This window comes from Nomascus leucogenys, chromosome 12 (assembly GCF_006542625.1).
Source record: "Nomascus leucogenys isolate Asia chromosome 12, Asia_NLE_v1, whole genome shotgun sequence".
Lineage (NCBI taxonomy): Eukaryota > Metazoa > Chordata > Mammalia > Primates > Hylobatidae > Nomascus > Nomascus leucogenys.
Genome location: NC_044392.1, coordinates 12516890 through 12536203, shown reverse-complemented (window position 1 = coordinate 12536203; position 19314 = coordinate 12516890). Strand labels below are relative to the sequence as shown.

The following is a 19314-nucleotide window of genomic DNA, read 5'->3' as shown; positions in this document are numbered from 1 at the left end:
GATTAGGAGGAGTGTCGCAGAGACTCGGAGGCGGCAAAGGGTCAGCAGGAGACTAACTCTGGAGGCAAATGACCAAAGGGGACCAGCAGAGGTATCTTCCTGCAGCTGTAACCCCTAAGCCTCTGGGGCTGGGGTCCCCCTTGGATTACTGTTTCCCAACTTTGTGCCTCCAAGCCTCTGTACTTGCTGTTCTGTCTATTGGAAAAAAATGTCCTCCTGCCCCAGTACTCACTCACCCCTCAGAACTCTGCTCAAGTGGCTCATCACTATCCATCTTCCCCACTGACCCTCCCCAGTTTTCCAGGTTTGTACAGTATAGTGAAAGTAGCAAGAGGCTGTAGACCAGAGGTTCTCAATTCAGGGTAATTTTGCTCCCATGGGACATTACACAACGACTGGAGACATTTTTGATTGTCGAGACTGGGGAAAGCAGGGAGATGCTACTGGCATCTAGGGGGAAGAAACCAGGGATGCTGCTAGACACCCTACAGTAACAAGCCCCGCCCCCACAATAAGGGGTTATCTGATCCAAAATGTCAACGGTGCTGAGGCTGAGAAACCCCAACACAGACAACAAGATCCTTTGCCAATTGAGCCTAGAGCCTGACCTGGCCCCTGCCCAAGAACCCAATCCCCCGTGGGCACCCTGGGCCTTGTACCCAAGGAAGCTCCAACCTGGCTTAACTCCTGTATTAGCTGGTGCCTGGCCTCAGGATCTCAGAGTATCTTCCCCTGTACCCCCACATCAGCCCTACCCGGCCTCCAGAAGTCAGGCCCTATAGCACACCCCATCTGCACCCCACCAGACATGCCATCAGCTAGTGGCCTCCCGAGAGGACAGAGGGCTCCACCCTCAGGTACCTCTTCTGGCAAGACTGGACTTCAAGTTAGGTCAGACCATCATCTGAGGATGGAGAGGCGAAGGGACACATGGCGTCCCTATACCCACCCTCCCCATCTGACCTTTCCAGCCTGTGACACAGCCCCTCTTGCTGCACCCTCTACATAACCCCAGTGCCCATCTCACCAAGCGTAGGGTCTGGACCCCAGGAGACACCCAGGACATACACATTTCCTTTCCCTACCCAGGCCAGACCCATTTCTTCCACAGCCTTGTTAGTCCAGCCACCCGTCCAGATGTTCAGTGGGCAGGGTGATGAACAAGAGTCACAGGCTCTGCCTTCAAGCTTACAGAGGGTGAACAGACCCACCGAGCTCTTGGCTCAGGATGGCCCAACCAGAACTCATCTGCCCCAATCCCACTCCTCCTCCGGGGTGTCCAGTCTTGGGGACAGCACCACCATCTGCTCAGTCACCAAGCCCGCAAACCCTCCTTAAACACTCCCTTGTCCTCATCCCGTACATCTAACCCATCAATAAGTTTGAATCTGCCCTGCCTCCATCCTCACTGCCACTGTGTTAGTAAGACCTCATCACTTCCTGCCTCTTCGGTGGCCTTCCTGCCTTCAATCACTCCCTTCCAACCCATCCTGCACACAGACCAATGCCACCTTTCAGCACATAAAAATGCAAATCTGCACTTTTGTTTGCCACTTTATTCCACAGCAGGCATTCAGACAGTGTTCCATGAATGAATGAATGGATGGGCAATGGACAGATGAACGCACGGATATTGCTTCCCTGCTTAAGAACCTTCAATGCTGCTGTATTGCCCTCAGGAAAAAGTCTAACATCCTTAGCCTGACATCCAAGGCCCATGATGCTGACTCTAAACCAACTCACCAACCTCATTCCCTGCAACTCCAGCCCACCCATTCTGTGCTTCTAACAGACAGAGAGGAGGACAAGGGGACATCAAAGAGATGCAGAGGACATGCCCAGATCCTGCAGGCACCATGCTCTTTCTACCACAACCTACAGTCGACGGGAACAGTCTTTTCTACAGAAACGTGGTGAATGGAGAAGCAGAAGACAGGTCCTGGTGTAAGTCCCAGGACATCACCCGGAAGCCTATTTCGCACCTACAGTGGCTGACGAGCTGTATGTCATCCCCCATCCACCTCTAGCATCCACTCCAGCCAGAAACTTGGGCACTGTCCTTGACACCTCCCCTCCTTCATGCCCCACATTCAATCCTTCACCATGTTCTGTCTACTCCACCTCCCTAAATAGCACTCACATCCCTTCTCTCCACTTCTGTCACTGCTTCCCTGGTCCAGGCCTCCACAGTCTCTCACCAGCGCACACTGGGTCATGTCATGCCCCCTGCTGACACCCCCTCTATAGCTCTCCACTGACCCTGCATCAAATCCAAGCTGCTCAGCCTGGCCCACAGGACCCCTGTGCACCCCTACTCCTGGCCACTCCATGGGGCACACTCACCGAGTCTTTGCTTCTTCACCCCAGTCACTCTTGCTGGATACTCAGCACCAAGGGCAGGGCACCAGGGCCTCCGCTCCTTCCTGGACCGAAAGGAAAGCATGAGAAAACATCAAGAATTTCATCACAACAGCATATGTATTGACATAGAAAGACATTAAAAATTTGCTGTTTATGCAGGAAAAAAAGCAGGTTATGGAAATGTTCACGTAGAACCATCCCCACCTGGTAAAAATGCCCATCTTTTCCCTTCACTCCCTCGCTCATGCATTTTGATATTCCTTAAGCACCTACTGTGTGCTGGGCGTCCTTCCAGGCACCAGCCATATAGCTGTGAGCCACACAGACCAAGTGCCTGAGCTCAGCAGTAGACTATGTGGCCCAGCTCCTCAGCATGACCCCGAAGCCAAGCAGAGTCGGCCCCTCCCACCTCTGCAGCCCTACCTGCCCATGCCCTCCTGCTGCCAGAACGGGGACTTCCTCTTCTGATCCTCAAATGTGCCAAATTTCTTCCCGTCTCCCAGCCTTGCTGGTGCTGAATGCCACTGCCTGGCACAGGGTACCCATGCTCTTCTGGCCAATTTACCCTCGGATCTCAGATCCAGGGGCACTTTCTCAGGGAAGCCTTCCACGATGTCCCAGACTACCTGCCTGGACCTTGGCTTGGAGCCGTGACCACAAACATGACTATTTATATATTTTTACAATTACTGAGTCACTACCATAAGCTTGATAGGAGCATGGACTGTGGCTGCGCAGCTCATTTCCGTATCCCCAGCGCCTGGCTGACAGCCGGCACATAGTAGGTGTTCAGTCAACATACACTGAATGCGTGGATGAATGCATGAATGAGTTCAAAGAAAACAGCCCAGCCTGGAAGAACACACCCCAACATACATGCCAGTCTTCAAAGAAGCTTCAGAAGCAATATTTATTTTTGACTTTCTGCTTCTCTATAATTTTTAAAATGAAGGTGTGCCCCTGGATGCCTCCTCCGCTGGCACACATGCAGCAACAGAGCCCAGCCCCTTCCTTCTAGAGCCATTATTGAGCCCCCACCAGCGTGGGTACCATTCTGGGTGGGGGTGGGGGCGGGGGTGGGGGTCAGACACACCCACACCACCTCATCACCACCTCACGGAAGCTCAGCTGTTTGGCCTACTCGACGCAAGCTGCACCTTGTAGCAGGCTTCTCACCTCAAGCCCCCACATGCACAGTGATCCCCGCCCCACACCACTCTGCCACCTTGGCTCCTCCTATAACGGACACAAAGAAACCACAGTGGGAGGGTGGTACGTGGGAATGTCCTCACCAGCCCAAGACTGACCGTCATCCTGAAATCAAGGACACACCTCTGCACCTGGGAATTACCCTCAAGTTGCACTAACCACCTCTGCCAATATGGGGGTGCTCTCACTGACTGAAGGCCATCCCAACTGACCCAAGATGGCCCTCGCCAGCTCACCGAGCCAGCCTCCCCTGCCCCACCTACCTGCACCAGAACCCGCAGCCCTCTCTGCATGCTTCCCTCCCCGCTCCCCAAGCTGAGTTTCCAGCAGCTGCTGCTCCCAGCATACAGGCTGCCCAGCGGGTCTGGCCAGACAAACCAGCTTCCAGGCCCCAAACTTAAAGGCCCATTTGTCTAGAGATGCCTGCAGGGCCTCACAGTATTCAAGTGAGGCTTTTGGCTGCACCATTGTGCAGAGACCCTGGGCAAAGGGGCAGAGTCCAAGGCAGGGAACTGGGTAACGGGAAAGGCCCCCCAAGCTGGCCAGGCGCTGCTGCCACACCCAGCCACAGCAGGGTCTCGTGCTCGTAGACTGAGACAGGCCCTACATGGAGCAGAAGCCACACCTGGAAAGAGGTGTGTACTCAAAGTGGCCAGGGGCCATTTTAGAAGACTAAACATTTGCAAAGACCCTGAGGCACACAGAACAGCATGAGGGCAGGATCCTAGAAAAGCCAGACAGTAACTTTGAACCACATCAGTCTGGGATCAAACTGGCCTCAAAACAACCTATCAGGCAACCAAATAAAGACTCAAGATTCACCGACTGCAGCTCCCAGAACCACTCTACGCTCACATTGGGACAGAGCCCAGGACAACCAGATACACCCCCAGAACAGAGCCAGAGCTGACACCTGGAAGGCTGACTAGAAAGCTACTCAGAAAGGGCCTGCATGGTTCAAGACCCAAGTTAGAAGTCACACTGCTGGCCAGTCACAGTGGCTCACCCCTGTAACCCCAGCACTTCGGGAGGCCAAGGCAGGCGGATCCTTGAGCAGGGAGTTCAAGAGCAGCCTGGACAACATGGCAAAACCCTGTCGCTAAAAAAATACAAAAATTAGCCAGGTGGGACTACACCTGTAGTCTCAGTTACTCAGGAGGCTGAGGTGGGAGGATCACTTGAGCCCAGGAGGTGGAGGCTGCAGTGAGCCACGACTGCACCACTACACTCCAGCCTGGGCAACAGAGTGAGATTCTGTTTCAAACCAAAAAAAAAAGAAAAAAAAAAAAAAGAAAGAAATTACACTGCTTGGCACCCAGGAAGGCCTCAGAAGGGGTGAAGTCCACAGTCATGTCCAATATCAAGAAAGAAAGCCCCTGGGGCCAACGCAGGGCTGGCCCTGGTAGGGTTCCCCATCATCTGCCAGGCCTGAAACCTGGCCCAGCAGTGGGTCAGGAGCAAGTCGACCATATCTAGGGGAATGCAGGCACAGCTGCCCTCTGGAGCAACCCCCAGAATGTCCCTGTGGCTGCACCAGGAACAGTCCCCAGAAACAGCAGCTAAAATACTGCTAAGGAGCTAAAACCGGAGTTCTCAGACCTAGAAGTCATGGTCACACAGAGATGTGGTGCATCTGGACCACAGAGGCAGATGCTGGCGGAAAGAGCCTCAGTAGAAGCCCAGGGCCCAGGGAGGGTGGGAGGAAATGGAGAACTCAATACCCCAAAGCTGCCCCTTCTCAAAATTCCCTTCCACCTACCCCGAACATGAAGTCTCTTCCGCAGGCCTCACCTCTAGTTGTCAAGCCCACCCACCTAAAGGTCAAACACCTGAGCAACACACACAATCCCATCGATAACAATAGGGGCGGGCACCCCCTTTGTTGAGCTCCTCGACCTGCTAACCTCAGCTCAGAATTGCAGCTACCTCAGGCAGACATGTACCCTAACCTTAGCAGTCTATCTTCCTATTAAAGGCAACTTCATGTGACCCATGATGGGAGGGTGGGTTTACCCACCCCTGTTGAGGATGATTACAGGAACTGCAAACACAAACAGTACTCACTAGATGCCAAGCCCTGTGCTACGCACACTTTATGCATACTATCTTTAATCCTCATAACAACCCTTATAAGGCATGGGTTTTTATTATAATCATTTGACAAATAAGGAAGCAGATTCAGAGAGGTTAAGCCACTTGCTTAAAGTCACGCTGCTAGCAAACAGAGTCCAATCCTAGCAGTATAAAACTCGAGCTCTTCACCACTGTCGGAGGTTACTTTCTCTCAACGTGCACAGCTCTGTGCTCTCTCATACAGCTCTTGCTTCTCTTTGCGAGGCCGACATTTCTCTCCCATACCCTCACACCAAAGCCCCTCCTTGATGCGCCTCCCCCACTGAGCCTCAAATGCCCCAAGTACCTCAAGGGCCACATGTCCAAATAAGAGCTTATTCTCTGCCCCTCCTCACCAAGTCCCTAACTCAGTGAAGCTTCAGGGCCTTCAGTGAAGGCCCACTCAACCACTCCCAGGAACCTGGACTCCTTCCTCTTCCTCTCCTTCACTCCCACATCCAATAAATCATTCTGTCCTGACAAGTGTACCTTCAAGATGGCTCCATGCTACCACCTATCAAAGCCAGCATCTTCTCTCACCTTACTTACCTGCACCCTCTTGCCCCACTGGGCATCCTGTCTCCATCCTTTTCCCATAGCCACAGAGTGTTTTCTGGAAACATAAACCTGACCACAGCACACTCCACCCTCCCTATCCAAGCTTTAAACCTTTGGTGTTTTCTCTCTGGGTTCTCAGAGTACAATCATAGGTACTTTACAGGGCATTCAATGCCCTCTGTGACCTGCCACATCTCTGAATACTTCACAAGTGACAACACCTCCCAGTCTTTATTCATACTGGCTTTTATCTACCTCAAGTCCTTTCTCTCTTCTTCAAACTCCTATTCATCCCTCCAAACCCAGTTCAGATCACTTCTTCTTGGTCTCCTCTGGGATTCATCTCACCCTGACCTCCGAACTCTCCCCCATCTCTTGATGACTCTTCCAATGTTCTAACCCAACTCAGAACTGCAGCTGCTTTAGTTGAGCAGATGCCTGAACCTTAGGGGTGGGCTGCCTCTTCTACACAGCTGTTAGTCCCAAAGGAAGCAAGGCAGCCGGGGCTGAAAGTGCCTACCCCGGGGTTTGGCACACAGTCAGCAATCAATAACAGGTAACTGAATTGCTTTTGCATTCCCACGGTGCAACCTGCTCCCCCAAGGACCACGAGCTTCTCGAGGGCAGGGCCCTGACTGCAAGCTGGAACCAAGCACACAGCAGTGTCAGTCACAAGGGAAGTGACTGCCACTGCTGACGATGCACTGCCACACAGTTCCCTTGGATTCTTACAACAGCCCTGGGACCCAGTCCGGGTTGGATTAGCTGCCCCATTTTACAGGGAGTGAAATTGAGACTCAGGGAGAAAGGGGACTCTTTGAGGCCTGAAGCTGGAAAGTGGAGGAGCCGTGGTGTGTATCACAACCCCTCTATTGCAGGAGGTCTGGGTCCCCTCCTCCCCGCCCCCAGGGAGGACCCTCAAAGCTAGACTCCCATAGTTCGGGCTGATGGAAAAAAGGGTGGACTGTGACCAATCTGCCAGGGCTAGTATTTTGCTGCATATCAATACGACTCCCAGTAAAAGATGTGTAGCTAGTTTACGTTTGCTGCAGTCTAACTCTGCCCCGCCAAATTCCTTCACCAACACCCAACCACCCCCTCCTCTCTTGGCAGCCTGTACACCAAGCCAACCCGCACAGGGCACACAAAGCTGGATAAAGGGGAGGTATCAGTAGTTGCAAGAAGAAGGAAGAAAGGAAGGAAGGAAGGAATTACGTTAAAACAATTTTCTTGTTAAAGGAAAGAAACAGGGAAGAGGAAGAGCAGTTGGAAAAGGAAACTAAAAAAAAAAAAAAACACTATAAAGCCATTTCAAATGATAAGAGGGAGATTGAGCAAGTAAAATGAGCAAGAAAGTGCATATACAAAAATACACAAGGATGACTGTGCATGTGCACAGGTGTGCTGCGAGAGTGTGCAGGCACAGATTTCTTGAGCCCTGGCCGGCATGCGGGCCCAGGTATGCGAATGGGGGCAAGAAAGCAGCTGAATAGGGAGTGTGTGTGGGGGTGGAGGGGGTGAGCTGAGTGTGGAAATGAAGGTAACAGGGTAGAGAAAGTGTGGCCTGTGCCTGGGGCTGAGAATGTAGGGGGTTGTACTTGGGGAGTTACACCTGCTCCTTCTTGAAGCCCTACGGTCATTCATATAATCAGTAAAAAACAGGGATTTTCATGCTCCCTGAAGCAAGAGTTAATAAGGAGCTAAGCACAGAAATTTCCTTAGATAGCCTGTCAGAACTCTCTTCTGGATCCCTCATATCCCCGAAGCCTCCCAAAGGATTCCCCACCAGATCTTCCCTTCTCAGCAGATCCCTCCCCATGAGCACCCGCCTGGAACCACCACCCCACATCCTTTTCTACGCCTCTCACCCCAGTGCACTTCCCTGGTTCTCAGGCCAGATCCGACACCAGGTCGCTCTGGATCCCTGCCCATGTTCCTTCAGAAGTGGAGCCTTCCTCATCCTAATCCAGCCTCCTGGCCCTGCCCTGTGGCCCCTCAGGGAGATCCAGACAACCCCCAGGCTGGGGCAGCCTCCCTCTCCCATTTCACAGCTCAGGCAGGTAGCGCTCCCCACCCCCAACCTGCTCCAACTCAGGGGCCCTGCATTGGGGGGCAGGGGGGCTTGAAATGGGGAGAAAGTCTAGCCCCTCCCCCTCCGGGGTGGTAGAACCAGAGGGGCAGCATTCCAGGGAAATGGGGGGGGGAGCGCCTAGCACAGAGGGTGCAGAGACACCAAGAGACGGGTGAGAGACAAGAGGCAGAGAGAAACTTAGGGAGGGAGACAGAGACCCAGGGAGAAGAAACAGACAGACCCAAGGGGAGAGAACAGAGAGACTCAGGGACAGGGTACAAGACGACCCAGGGAGACAGAACGGAGAGACCTGGGGAGAAAGAACAGAGTGACCTGGGGAAAAAGAATGGAGACAGCCGGAGAGACCCTTGGGATTGCAGGGGCGTGAGATTGGGAGGCACTGACACGGGGAGGCAGAGACGCCGAGGAAAACAGAAAGCAGTCGAGACAGAGACGCGGGCACGGCGATGGGGAGCAGGCACGGGACGGGACGGGACGCGGGGCCGCCACTGAGTGAACTTTCGGAGCGGGTCCGAGTGGCCACGTCCTCACGGGACAGGTCGCTCCAGGGCCTCCAGGGCGTTGCACCCGGTTGGGGGCGGGAACAGCCCGTTCGGCCCCTCCCCATCCCGTGCTCGCGAACGAGGGGGGTGGGGGGCTTCAAACTCGCGCCCGGCGCAGCCTGGGACCGCACGTGCGCCGGGGCCGCGAGCGAGACCCGGGCGCGCCGGCTGCGGATCCCCTGCCGGCTGGGAGGGGGCGCCTGTGCGGCGGGGGCGGGGGCGCGGCCTGGACCCGCCCGGAGCGGGGAGCTGGGGGGTCTGAGGGCCGCCCCCGGAGCGCGTCCGCGCTAGAAGGGGGGACGAGGCGGGACCGATGAGGGGGAGCAAGAACGCAAACGGGAAACTTTGCGCTGGGCGGGGGGAGCGGGCTGCGGCTAAGGTGCGGCGGAGAGGGAGGGAGGCGGCGAGGGGCGGCGGGGAGCGAGCCAGCCGGCAGCGCTGGGGGCGCGTCTGCCGCGGGGTGAGCGGGGAGGAGCCGCCAGGCTGGGGCGTGGGGGGGGCTTCGCCGAGGCTGCGGGCGCGGCAGGTGGGGGCGCGGCCCGGCCTCAGCGGCGCCCTCGTCCCCCCCGGGACCGCCCCCAGCTCCGCCGGGTGGACTAGCGGGGAGGGCAAGGAGAGCGGGGAAGGGACGGGCGCGGAGGGGGCTGGCGGGGGGCCCGGGGGTCACTCACCGCCTATCCAGGGGCCGTCGGTCCGCATGTCCCCCCGCAAGCCGCTGGGGCCGCTGCTCCCACTCCTCTGCCGCCGCCGCCTCCACCTGGTCCCGCTCCCGCCACCGCCACCCGAGCTGGAGCCGGAGCCCGAGCCGGAGCCGGAGCTGGAGCCGCCGCCTCTGCCGCCGCCACCGCTCCCGCCGCTCCCGCGCCAGCTCCAGCCGCGCGCTCCCTTCGCGCTCGCGCCCGCGCCCCTGCCCCTGCCGTGCGCGCCCCCGGCGCCGCCCTTCCCCTCGTGCACTCTCGCTCGTAGAGCCGCGGAGCCGCTGAGGCCCAGAGAGGCCACAACCTAACGCCAAGTCGAAACCGACCGGAACCTCAATATTGAACCCGAACCCCAATAATGAACATGGACAGACCAAACTCTGATACTACATCCAGATCCTTCCAGTGGCTCCCAGCCCTAGCATGAACCTAATACCACTCTAGGACCCCATTTCCTCCCCATACAGATCTGAACCTGATACTGAGCCCACACCTTGCCCTAAACCCAATATTGAGTCCAAAGCCCTTAATATGCCCCCAAATTAGCACAAGTAGTAATTTTGTTCTGAACCTCTATACTGATCCCAAATACCAATTCTGACTCTAAACCTCTTTATTACTTCTACCTGCCCTAACCTTGATAGTGACGCTAGCACCAACCCTGAACCTTAAATGGACCCCTGTACTAATGCTCAGCCCCCAGTCCCTAAATGAACCCTAAAGTCCAAAAGCTACCTTGCTATGGACCCCAGTTCTCTCTCTTCTGAACCCCAAGCCTTACATAAAACTCCAGTACTGCTCTCCCATTCCCAGATCAACACCAATGCACTCTGAATTGGGATTCTCAATTCCAGAGTTGGGATTGGGTCACCATAAAAGGACCCCCAAACACAGACACTGACCTGAAACCCCACCCAACCTTCAGACCATTTAGGACCCTAAACCAACCCAGCTTTAATAATAATCTTGGAACCCTAGATAAGACTGGCTTTGCAGAAACTCCACACAAAGCCCCTTCATCCTCATGTTCACCCTCCACTTCTCTGACCTAGTGTCAACCCCAAGCAGAGACTGGCTAATACCCCAATATTATACCAATTCCAGCTGTGAACCTTACATTGGCTTCAGAATTAAAGACGTGATAATGCCCTCCAAATCTAATTTAAATCTCAGTACTGAGTTTCTGTCTTCTCATACTAAACTCAAATGATGACCCTAGAAATTTCTGGGTGAAACTAATAACCTACGTGAAGATTTATTGCAAGACCTACTGATCAGACGGATTTGATGAGCTTCAATCCAAGAGCCCCTGCCTCCAGACCCCGCCCCCACGCAATCCATGTTACAACCACTTAAGAGTCAGCCAAAGCCACACCAGCTCTTTCCTGTCTACCCCACCCCTCCTCCCCCCTCCGCCGCTTGCTGGGCTTCACCATGAAGGATGGGGGACCTACCCCCACTGCCCTGGGTCAGTTAACTGAGCAGAAGAAGAGATGAGGTTTCTCCTCTGTGGGGTTTCTTCGGTGGGGTCTTTCTGATAACCCTGTAAGTTTGGAGTCAGGTGAGAAATAAAATTTGGAGATTGTTGAGGTGCCTGGATTCAGGGATCACGTGGTAATGTGCAGGGCAAGGTTGCTGTGGTGTTCAGGGATCTGGGCTGAGGGATCAGGTCTGGTAACCACCTGATTCACTGCCAGTTTTTAGCCTGAACTTGAATTCACAAACAGTGCGTGTGCGCCCCCTGGTGTGTGAGGAGGGAATGGGACTGGCTCCAGTGATTCTGGAAAAACAATTTGGTTTGGATGACAAACGGATCAAAAATGAATATTTCCAGTGAGTGGTTTTTCACCATTAGCAATTTTGGTGCACCATGGGGGAGGTATTGCAAATTTTATGCATCCTTAAGCATTTTTGCCTTTTTTTTCCAGAACTTTGAGGATTTAGAGATTCCCTCTCGGCCCCCAAATTTTAAAAGTATACTTTTCAGCCAATTATGCCTGCCCATTGCTGAGTTATTAAAACAGTTCTTTTCCCTGGTTTCATTGGCCCACCCTCTCCTCACTGGCTACTGTCTCTGATTCCTTTACCACCTCCTCTTCTGCTCTTCCGGGACTCTGTCCTAGGCCTCCTCTTTTCTCCTGCTCAGCCCCTTTTCTCTGGATCATCTTGACCACTACCAACCATATGCTGATGACTTCCAGGTCTCTATCTCCAGTCTGGGCCGCTCCTGTGAGCTCCAGATCCATATAACTAAGAGCCTCCTCTGTCCTGCCCACCCCAGATCTGCTTACCTTCAATAGTGCCCGTCTCAGGCAGTGGCATCTTCAGCCACTTAATCACTGACATGCAGAGACCTTCCCTCCTGCACCACTGTCCAATCAGTCGTCAGTCCTGCAAATTTTGAAAAACAGACACTAGAGACCATATGGCTCCATGAGGGACACATGCAGAGAGTTTCTGGCTTTTGGGTTTCAGTCCACACACGCACAAAGCCAAACTGGTCTTAACTTCTCTTGCACGCAGTTATAATATAATGCCCCTTAAGACTTGCTCTACCAGCCAGGCACGGTGGCTTACGCCTATAATCCCAGCACTTTGGGGGGCTGAGGCAGGCAGATCACCTGAGGTCAGGAGTTCGAGACCAGCCTGGCCAACATGGTGAAACCCCATCTCTACTAAAAGAAAAAAAAAATACAAAAATTAGCCAGGTGTGGTGGTGTGCACCTGTAATTCCAGCTACTTGGGAGGCTGAGGCAGGAGAATTGCTTGAAACCGAGAGGCAGAGGTTGCAGTGGAGATTGCTCCACTGCACTCCAGCCTGGGCCACAGAGCAAGACTCTGTTAAAAAAAAAAAAAAAAAAAAAAGACTTGCTCTACCTTTAGTGTGTTTTGGCACCTCAGAGCCAACTGTACCTGTTTGGAACCATTGTTTCCTCCAGGAAGCCATCCTGGCTGTCACCACTGTTTGCATCTGTGCCTGTCTCCCTGACTTATGGACAGCAGTTTCCTTGCAGGCAGGAGAAATGAGTCCACCTTGTTCCCTGTCATTATCCCAGTGGCCAGCACAGGGTCCTCACACACAATAGATACTTGATACATATTTGTTAAAGGGATGAAGATTGACTTTCTTATCTGTGCTCAAGGAGCCATCAGACGTAAATGACTAAGTGAGGGAAGAGCTCGCTGACCAAGTCTTAGAGCTCATCCAGCCCCGGTCTTCTGTAGCCCTGGCATGCACTAGAAGAGGGGCTCGTGGTGTTCACTAGCCTGTGTGCCTGCTAGCCTGGGCCTTGGTAGTCCTGAAGCTCTGGCAGCCCTGTTCCCTCTGCCCCGCATTGTCCAGGCTACTGAGCACAGTACTGGAAGGTAGGTGAGCTGGGACCCCTGGCTTCCTGTGGTTGAAGTGAGCAGATGTGCTCACTGCTGTGCCAACCAGGCTCTTGCTCCAAACCCCACAGGAACACAGGGGTCTCAGAATCCTAACCCATTGGCGTCTGCCCTCTCATTCACCCACATGTGGCAAAGCGTTTGCCGAGGCAGGGCAAGAGAATGCCTGTAAGCAGCCTGCCCAGATCTCTGCATGTACGCCATCTGGAACTAGATACAAACCCAAGGTAATGAAACTAGAGGCCTAGGTGCCAAAGCCACATGGATGAGAAGCTCAGGTGGCCGGGCCTGGGAGAGCGTGATAGCTGCTGAAGGAGAAGAGCCAAGGCTCTGTCCAGTTTGCCAAACTGTGAGCACGGGGTCCATGTGGGGCCTCCCTGCTGCCCTGCTCCTGGGCCTGGCGGGGAGGGATGTCCTTGTGCTCATCTGTGAAGGCCGAGTGGCACCACGTGGTCATTGTGTGTCTGCTGTGTTCCAGCCCCAGGGTGCAGGGTGAGGAGAGAGCCAGATGTCAACTCCCACTCACTGCTCACCCTTTGTCCAGGTCCTGGGCCCACTGGACACTCTCTGCAACTCATGACGTAAATACACCTCTTGGTCATCCCTTAGTTGGTCTAAACCAAATTAAATTCAGCTTGAGTCTCTACCCATTAGATTAGCAAGATTTCCCTATCACTCATGGCTGCCCTTCACCTCCCTCCGATCATCCATGAACTCCAGGGGTTTGCACAGTCCCGAAGACGGTCAGTCCGTGCTCCACAGCCTTGCAGAGAAAGGTGGAAGGATTTTTCAGGCTGCTGCTGCTGCTGTTGCAGACATCAGTGGTCACAGTCACAGGGCTTCCACTATTTTTTGCCCATCTGCAGGGCCTCACTTGTCCAACCTGGTCCTTGGGAAGATAACCCTCTACTCCCTCCATCCCAGCTCTTTCAAGAGGACTTCTCCCACAGGCCCCCACAGTTGCAGCCCTTAGTCCTTGGCTTTTCAATCGCATGCAGCCACTTTCTTGTGGGGGCAGGTCAGGGTGGGATGGAGAATGCCTGTTCCCCTGCCCCTCTCCTCCGTGCCAAAGCATCAATTCCCCAAGACACAGTGATGTTCTCCCTCTTAGCTCAGGCACAAGAACTACAAAACGGCCTGTTTACTTTCTCAGGTATGAGGTGGGAGAAAAAAGCCCCAGGACTTAGAACACAAAAGCCTGACTAATGCTTTTTTAATTAAAAAAAAATTTTTTTTTTTTTTCGTAGGGACAAAATCTCATCATGTTGCCCAGGCCGATCTCGAACTCCTGGGCTCAGGAGATCCTCCAGCCTCAGCCTCCCAAAGCGCTGGGATTACAGCAGCCATGAGCTGCAGTGCCTGGCCTGGCTAATGCCTTTCATTTCTTCCGGCTGAGTCACTATGGGCAGGGAGAAATGATACAGGAGTTAATTTCTCAATGAACACTGCTTATGTTTCCCGGAGAAAACAGAAGCCACCACAGGAGGACTCCCTCATCTCCCGCTACCAAATCCGCAAACCCACACACCTCTCCTCCTTCCGCTGTGTCTCCCCTGTGCTCAGGGTGCTCCGGCGCCTCCAGGCTTTGCTCTCTGTTCCCCGTCCACTGCACCCTCTTCACTATAGCATTCCCATCTGCCCATGCGCATGTCTTTCCCATCCTAAAAAAAATTCCCTCCCTTGGCCCCACACGCCTCTCCAGAGTGGGAGAGCTTAATTGCCTCTCTGTTCTCCTTCCCCACAAACCCAAAAGCCATTTCTACAGGACGCCTCTATTCCTCCATCTCCTGCTCGATCCCCAGCCCACAACAACCCTGCTTTCTGGCTTTCACTGATGTTGCTCTTTTTTTTTTTTTTTTTCGAGACTGAGTCTCGCTCTGTCGCCCACGCTGGAGCCATCTCGGCTCACTGCAACCTCCACCTCCTGGGTTCAAGCGATTCTCCTGCTTCACCCTTCCAAGTAGCTGGGATTACAGGTGCCTGCCACCATGCCCAGCTAATTTTTGTCTTTTTGGTAGAGACGGGGTTTCACCATGTTGGCCAGGAGTTGGTCTCGAACTCCTGACCTCAAGTGATCCGCCTGCCTCGGCCTCCCAACGTGCTGGGATTACAGGTGTGAGCCACTGTGCCTGGCCTGATGTTGATCTTGATATAATGACTCTTCCCCTCCATTTTGCCAAAGCTAATGGCTGGGCCTCTGTTTCCAGCTTAGTGGACTCCTCAGTGGCCTTTGCTACTTCCTGCCATCAGCCAGGGTTACTTCAGTGCCGGTGCAGGCAGACAGCTACTGGACCTCTCGTCACCATGGCTGACGCTTGAAGGCTGCCCAGACTACTCTTTCTACGCATCCCACGCTGGGTCCTGTCCTCTCCCAAAACTGCTCCTCTCCTGCTCCCACCTTGCTCCCTCTACCTCACGATCACTGCTCCGTCTCATCAGATCTCTCTGCTGTTGACCTCGTGTTCTCCTAGAGAGCTCTCCTCAGCTCTCTCCTTTTCACTTTTCTCCTGGTCCAACTTAGATGCCAAGGTCCAACATTTTAACAACACTCTTGTCAATACCCCAAGCCTCTTGGCCTCTCTGCCTTTTTATCATATCTGTCTGGCAAAAAGCCAGCTCCAAGTGAGCCCTCCTGTCTGCCGTCACAGGGCGGTGCTCAAGCAACCACATGTCTCCACAGGTCAGACGGATGTTCCCTTAAGGCAGGGCCTACATAAGGGCCCTCTGCGCAGTTCTCCACTCAGCTTGGAACCGCACTCTTTGTAACGGCTATTCCAGCCCTCCCCATCCTCTTTACACCTTCAGCCAGCCCATTTTCCTCTCGCTGTCAGATGGGACCTTGCCACCTCTTTACAGAGAGGATTAAAGCCACCGCAGAACTGCCCCGGCTTTCCACTAGCACATTCACACACCTCCCCGCATCTGCCCTCTTTCCTGCTGCCTTACAGGAAACACCCTCCTCCTCTCTCAGGCCAGTGTCTCTGCCAGTCCTAGATTCCCTACCCCCTCCTGCTTCTCAGACCCCTCACCTATCCATCGTCCCCTCCTGCCCTGAGCACCGCCCCCAGTCTTCAACTGGAGCCATCCATAAACCTACTCCCTGCATGCTTACTTTCTCCTCCATTTCTCCATCAACTTTATTTATTTATTTAATTTTTTGTAGAGGTGGGGTCTCGCTATATTGCCAAGGCTGGTCTCGAACTCCTGGCTTCTAGTGATGCTTCCACCTTGGCCTCCCAAAGTGCTGGGATTACACATGTGAACCACAGCACCTGGCCTTTTCTTTCTTTTACATTTAAAAAATTTCAATAGCTTTTGGAGTACAAGTGGTTTTTAATTATGTGGATGAATTATATAGTGGTGAATTCTGAGATTTTGGTGCATCCGTCATCTGAGTATCGAACATTGTACCCAATATGTATCCCTCACCACCTCCATCCTCCCCGTTCTAAGCCTCTAAAGTCCATTATACCACTCTGTATGCCTTTGCATACTCACAGCTTAGCTCCTGCTTGTAGGTGAGGATGTACGGTATTTGGTTTTCCATTCCTGAGTTCCCGGCCTCTCTTCTTTTTTTCTTTCCTTTTTTTTTGACAGAGTCTCACTTTGTCACCCAGGCTGGAGTTCAGTGATGCGATCTCGGCTCACTGCAACCTCCACCTCCTGAGTTCAGGTGATTCTTGTGCCTCAGCCTCCTGAGTAGCTGGGACCACAGGTGCATGCCAACATGCCTGGCTAATTTTTTTTTTGCATTTTTTTTTTTTTTTAGTAGATTTAGGGGATTCGCCATGTTGGCCAGGCTGGCCTTGAACTCCTGGCCTCAAGTGATCTGCCCGCCTTGGCCTCCCAAAGTTGCTGGGATTATAGGCGTGAGCCACCATGCCTGGCCCCAGCCTCTTCTTTCATAAAAGTGTTCTGTTTGCCATTATGGCATTCCTACTCACTCCATCCAACATTTGGTCAAATCTGGCTTTTACTGTCTCTGCCCCCAACATCTCCCCAAAACACAATGTTTGTGCTATGATCTCCATGTCTTAAAATTTGGAGGCCATTTTTTTTTTTCAGTATTCATTTTCTTAGGCCTCTCGATTACTGCATTCTTCAAACCCTAACTTCTTTGGCTCCCTTGACACCATACTCTCCTGGTTTGCCTCTTAACTCCTTGGTCTTCTTCTCAGTCTCCTTGGCTGGGTCATCCTCCTCCACTCAATCCATCAAGTGCTCCTGTCCCTCAACGCCCATGCCTTGGCCTTTCCCCTTCTTACTGTGGACTCTGTCCCTGTTGATCTCATCCATGCCTACAGCATTGAGTACTGTCCATCTGCCGATGATTCACACCTTTATGACTCTTACCCAGGGAACCTCTTGTGTAAGCCCTTGATGGAGAGGAGCCCAGCCAGCTGCCTAGTCAACAACTCCACCTGTGTCCCAAAGGCACCTCAGCCCCAGCATGCCCAAGACCTCCCACCCGATCTTCACTCACTGATTCCTTTCTCGAGTTTTCTGTCTGAGTCAGTGGCCCCACTGTCCATCTATAGGCAAGCCAGAATCCTAGGAGCCATCACCAAATCCTGTTCATTTTACCTCCAGAGCACCTCTCTAATCTGCACCTTTCTCTTCAACTCCGCTGATGCCTCACTGGTCCAAGCCACCATTAACCCTTATCTGGATCTCTGCAGCGCCTCCTCACTGATCTCTCTACATCTGCTCTGCCCCTCCCCCATCTTATCTCTGCGCTGCAGCTGCAAATGGGGTTATGTCACTCCCCCAGGAAAACCTTCAAATGGCTTACATGGGGCTGGATTAGGAGCCAGCTCCTCCACATGGATGAAATGCCCTCCCTTTGCCTACCTCCCCACCTCATCCAACACAACGCTCCTGGCTCAGTCCTCTGCGGTGGCGCCAGCATCCTTTCAATTCCTCAAACATACTGCGTTTCCCCCTTCCCTCTCCCCGTTCTTTCTAGAAGACTTTCCACCCCACCTCCTTCACATGGTAACTCATTCTTCACTTTTGGCTCAAGCATCACTGCCTTGGGGCAGCCTTCCCTGACCCTTAGTCTGAATAAGTACAGGGCCCTGTTGCTGTCCGCCAGAGCATTCCTTTACACTTCTTATTACACATTTAATGGATTGATGCCTGTCATCCATGTCATTCACTCAATAGCTATATGTTAAATCCGTATAAGCTGTCTAGAGTAATGTCTGGCACCCAGTAACTACCCAATAAATGTTAGCTATTGTTATCCTCAATATCTGGAGACCAAGGAAAGGCAGAAGAGCCCACGAAGGAGAAAAAAGGAACGGTCACTAAGAAGGAAAGAAGAAAAGCAGGGGAGAGTTGCTCTTTCACTCATTTCCTCTATTAGGCTCACCCTTCAGACGCCGCTCCTCCTGTGGCACCTGGAGCTCTTTTCCCAGATAGTTGCGTGGCTGGCTCCTTTTCATTTTTCATGTCTGTCTTAGGTCAGGTTTCCCAGAAGAAGATCCCGAGATGAAGTGATTTATTAAGGAAGGGTTCCCGGGGGAAACTGGCAAAGGAGAAGGGGAAGCAGAACAGAGAAGGTGAAGAAGCCAAGCAAGGGGAGATTTCAGGCCATGTTCTTGGAAGGGTAGCTTCAGCCTGACCTCAGGGGGACCCTGGAGTGGAAATTTATGCCTCAGTGTTGTCCCCACCCCTGCCAAGGGCGTTGGAGGCTTCATACCTCCTAGCCTCCTTAGTCATCTGTTGAGGGCTACCAGAGGGGCTGAGAATGGTGGGTGATGAGTACACCCTCTTCGGGGCCTTTCTAGCTTGCATGCAGACAGAGTGGCTCCAGGAAGTTGAGGACCGTCCTCCCTAAAAGAACTGGTGCTAGCTGCTGGAAGGCAAGGCACGCTGAAGGTGGGGCTGTGTCTGCCTCTCACCCCCTCACCAAAAATGGTGGAAGGGGATCTGAGGGGTCTATCATGTCTCCACTGAAATGTCACCCTCTCAGAGAAGCCTTTGCTGATCACCCTATCTAAAATAGTTTTCCATCGCTGCAACAGCACTCTCTTTATTTCCTTCACATAATTTAGCACGATCTGTAGTTAGTTTGATTTCATTTTTGTTTAACAACTGTTTCTGCTGCTAGACTCTAAGGTCTAGCAGGGCAGGAATCTACATTACTCTATTCTTGCCAGATCTTTAGCACTAGGACAGTGCTTGGCATATAGGAGGTGCTCAATCCATCTTTTTTTGAATGAATGCGTTAGTGAATTAGGCACATGCACTGAGTGCTCAGCTGGGTGAGAGGCAGGTAACTCCAAATGTATGTATAGGGGGCTAGCTGCACCGCGCTGGCCAGAATGTGGCCCACACAGTTGTGCTTGTG

At 53.1% G+C, this 19314-nt stretch overlaps 1 protein-coding gene across 23 annotated transcripts in view; it reads right to left on the bottom strand.

Annotated features, from left to right (window-relative positions):
- The window catches only part of PTPRF (protein tyrosine phosphatase receptor type F), a 97742-nt gene extending 83146 nt beyond the window's left edge, over positions 1-14596 (bottom strand). For 17 of the 23 annotated variants that reach the window (XM_030823678.1, XM_030823685.1, XM_030823680.1 and 14 more), the window contains exons 1-2: positions 9546-9735; positions 2344-2423 (exon numbers count right to left, since the gene is read on the bottom strand). The gene's annotated coding sequence lies outside the window, so the exon portion shown is untranslated. Of the gene's footprint in view, positions 1-2343; positions 2424-9545; positions 9753-11863; positions 11964-14487 lie in introns of those variants that run through there. The other 6 variants (XM_030823689.1, XM_030823699.1, XM_030823700.1 and 3 more) reach the window with 3 other exon arrangements.
- Positions 14597-19314: the final 4718 nt, after the last annotated feature.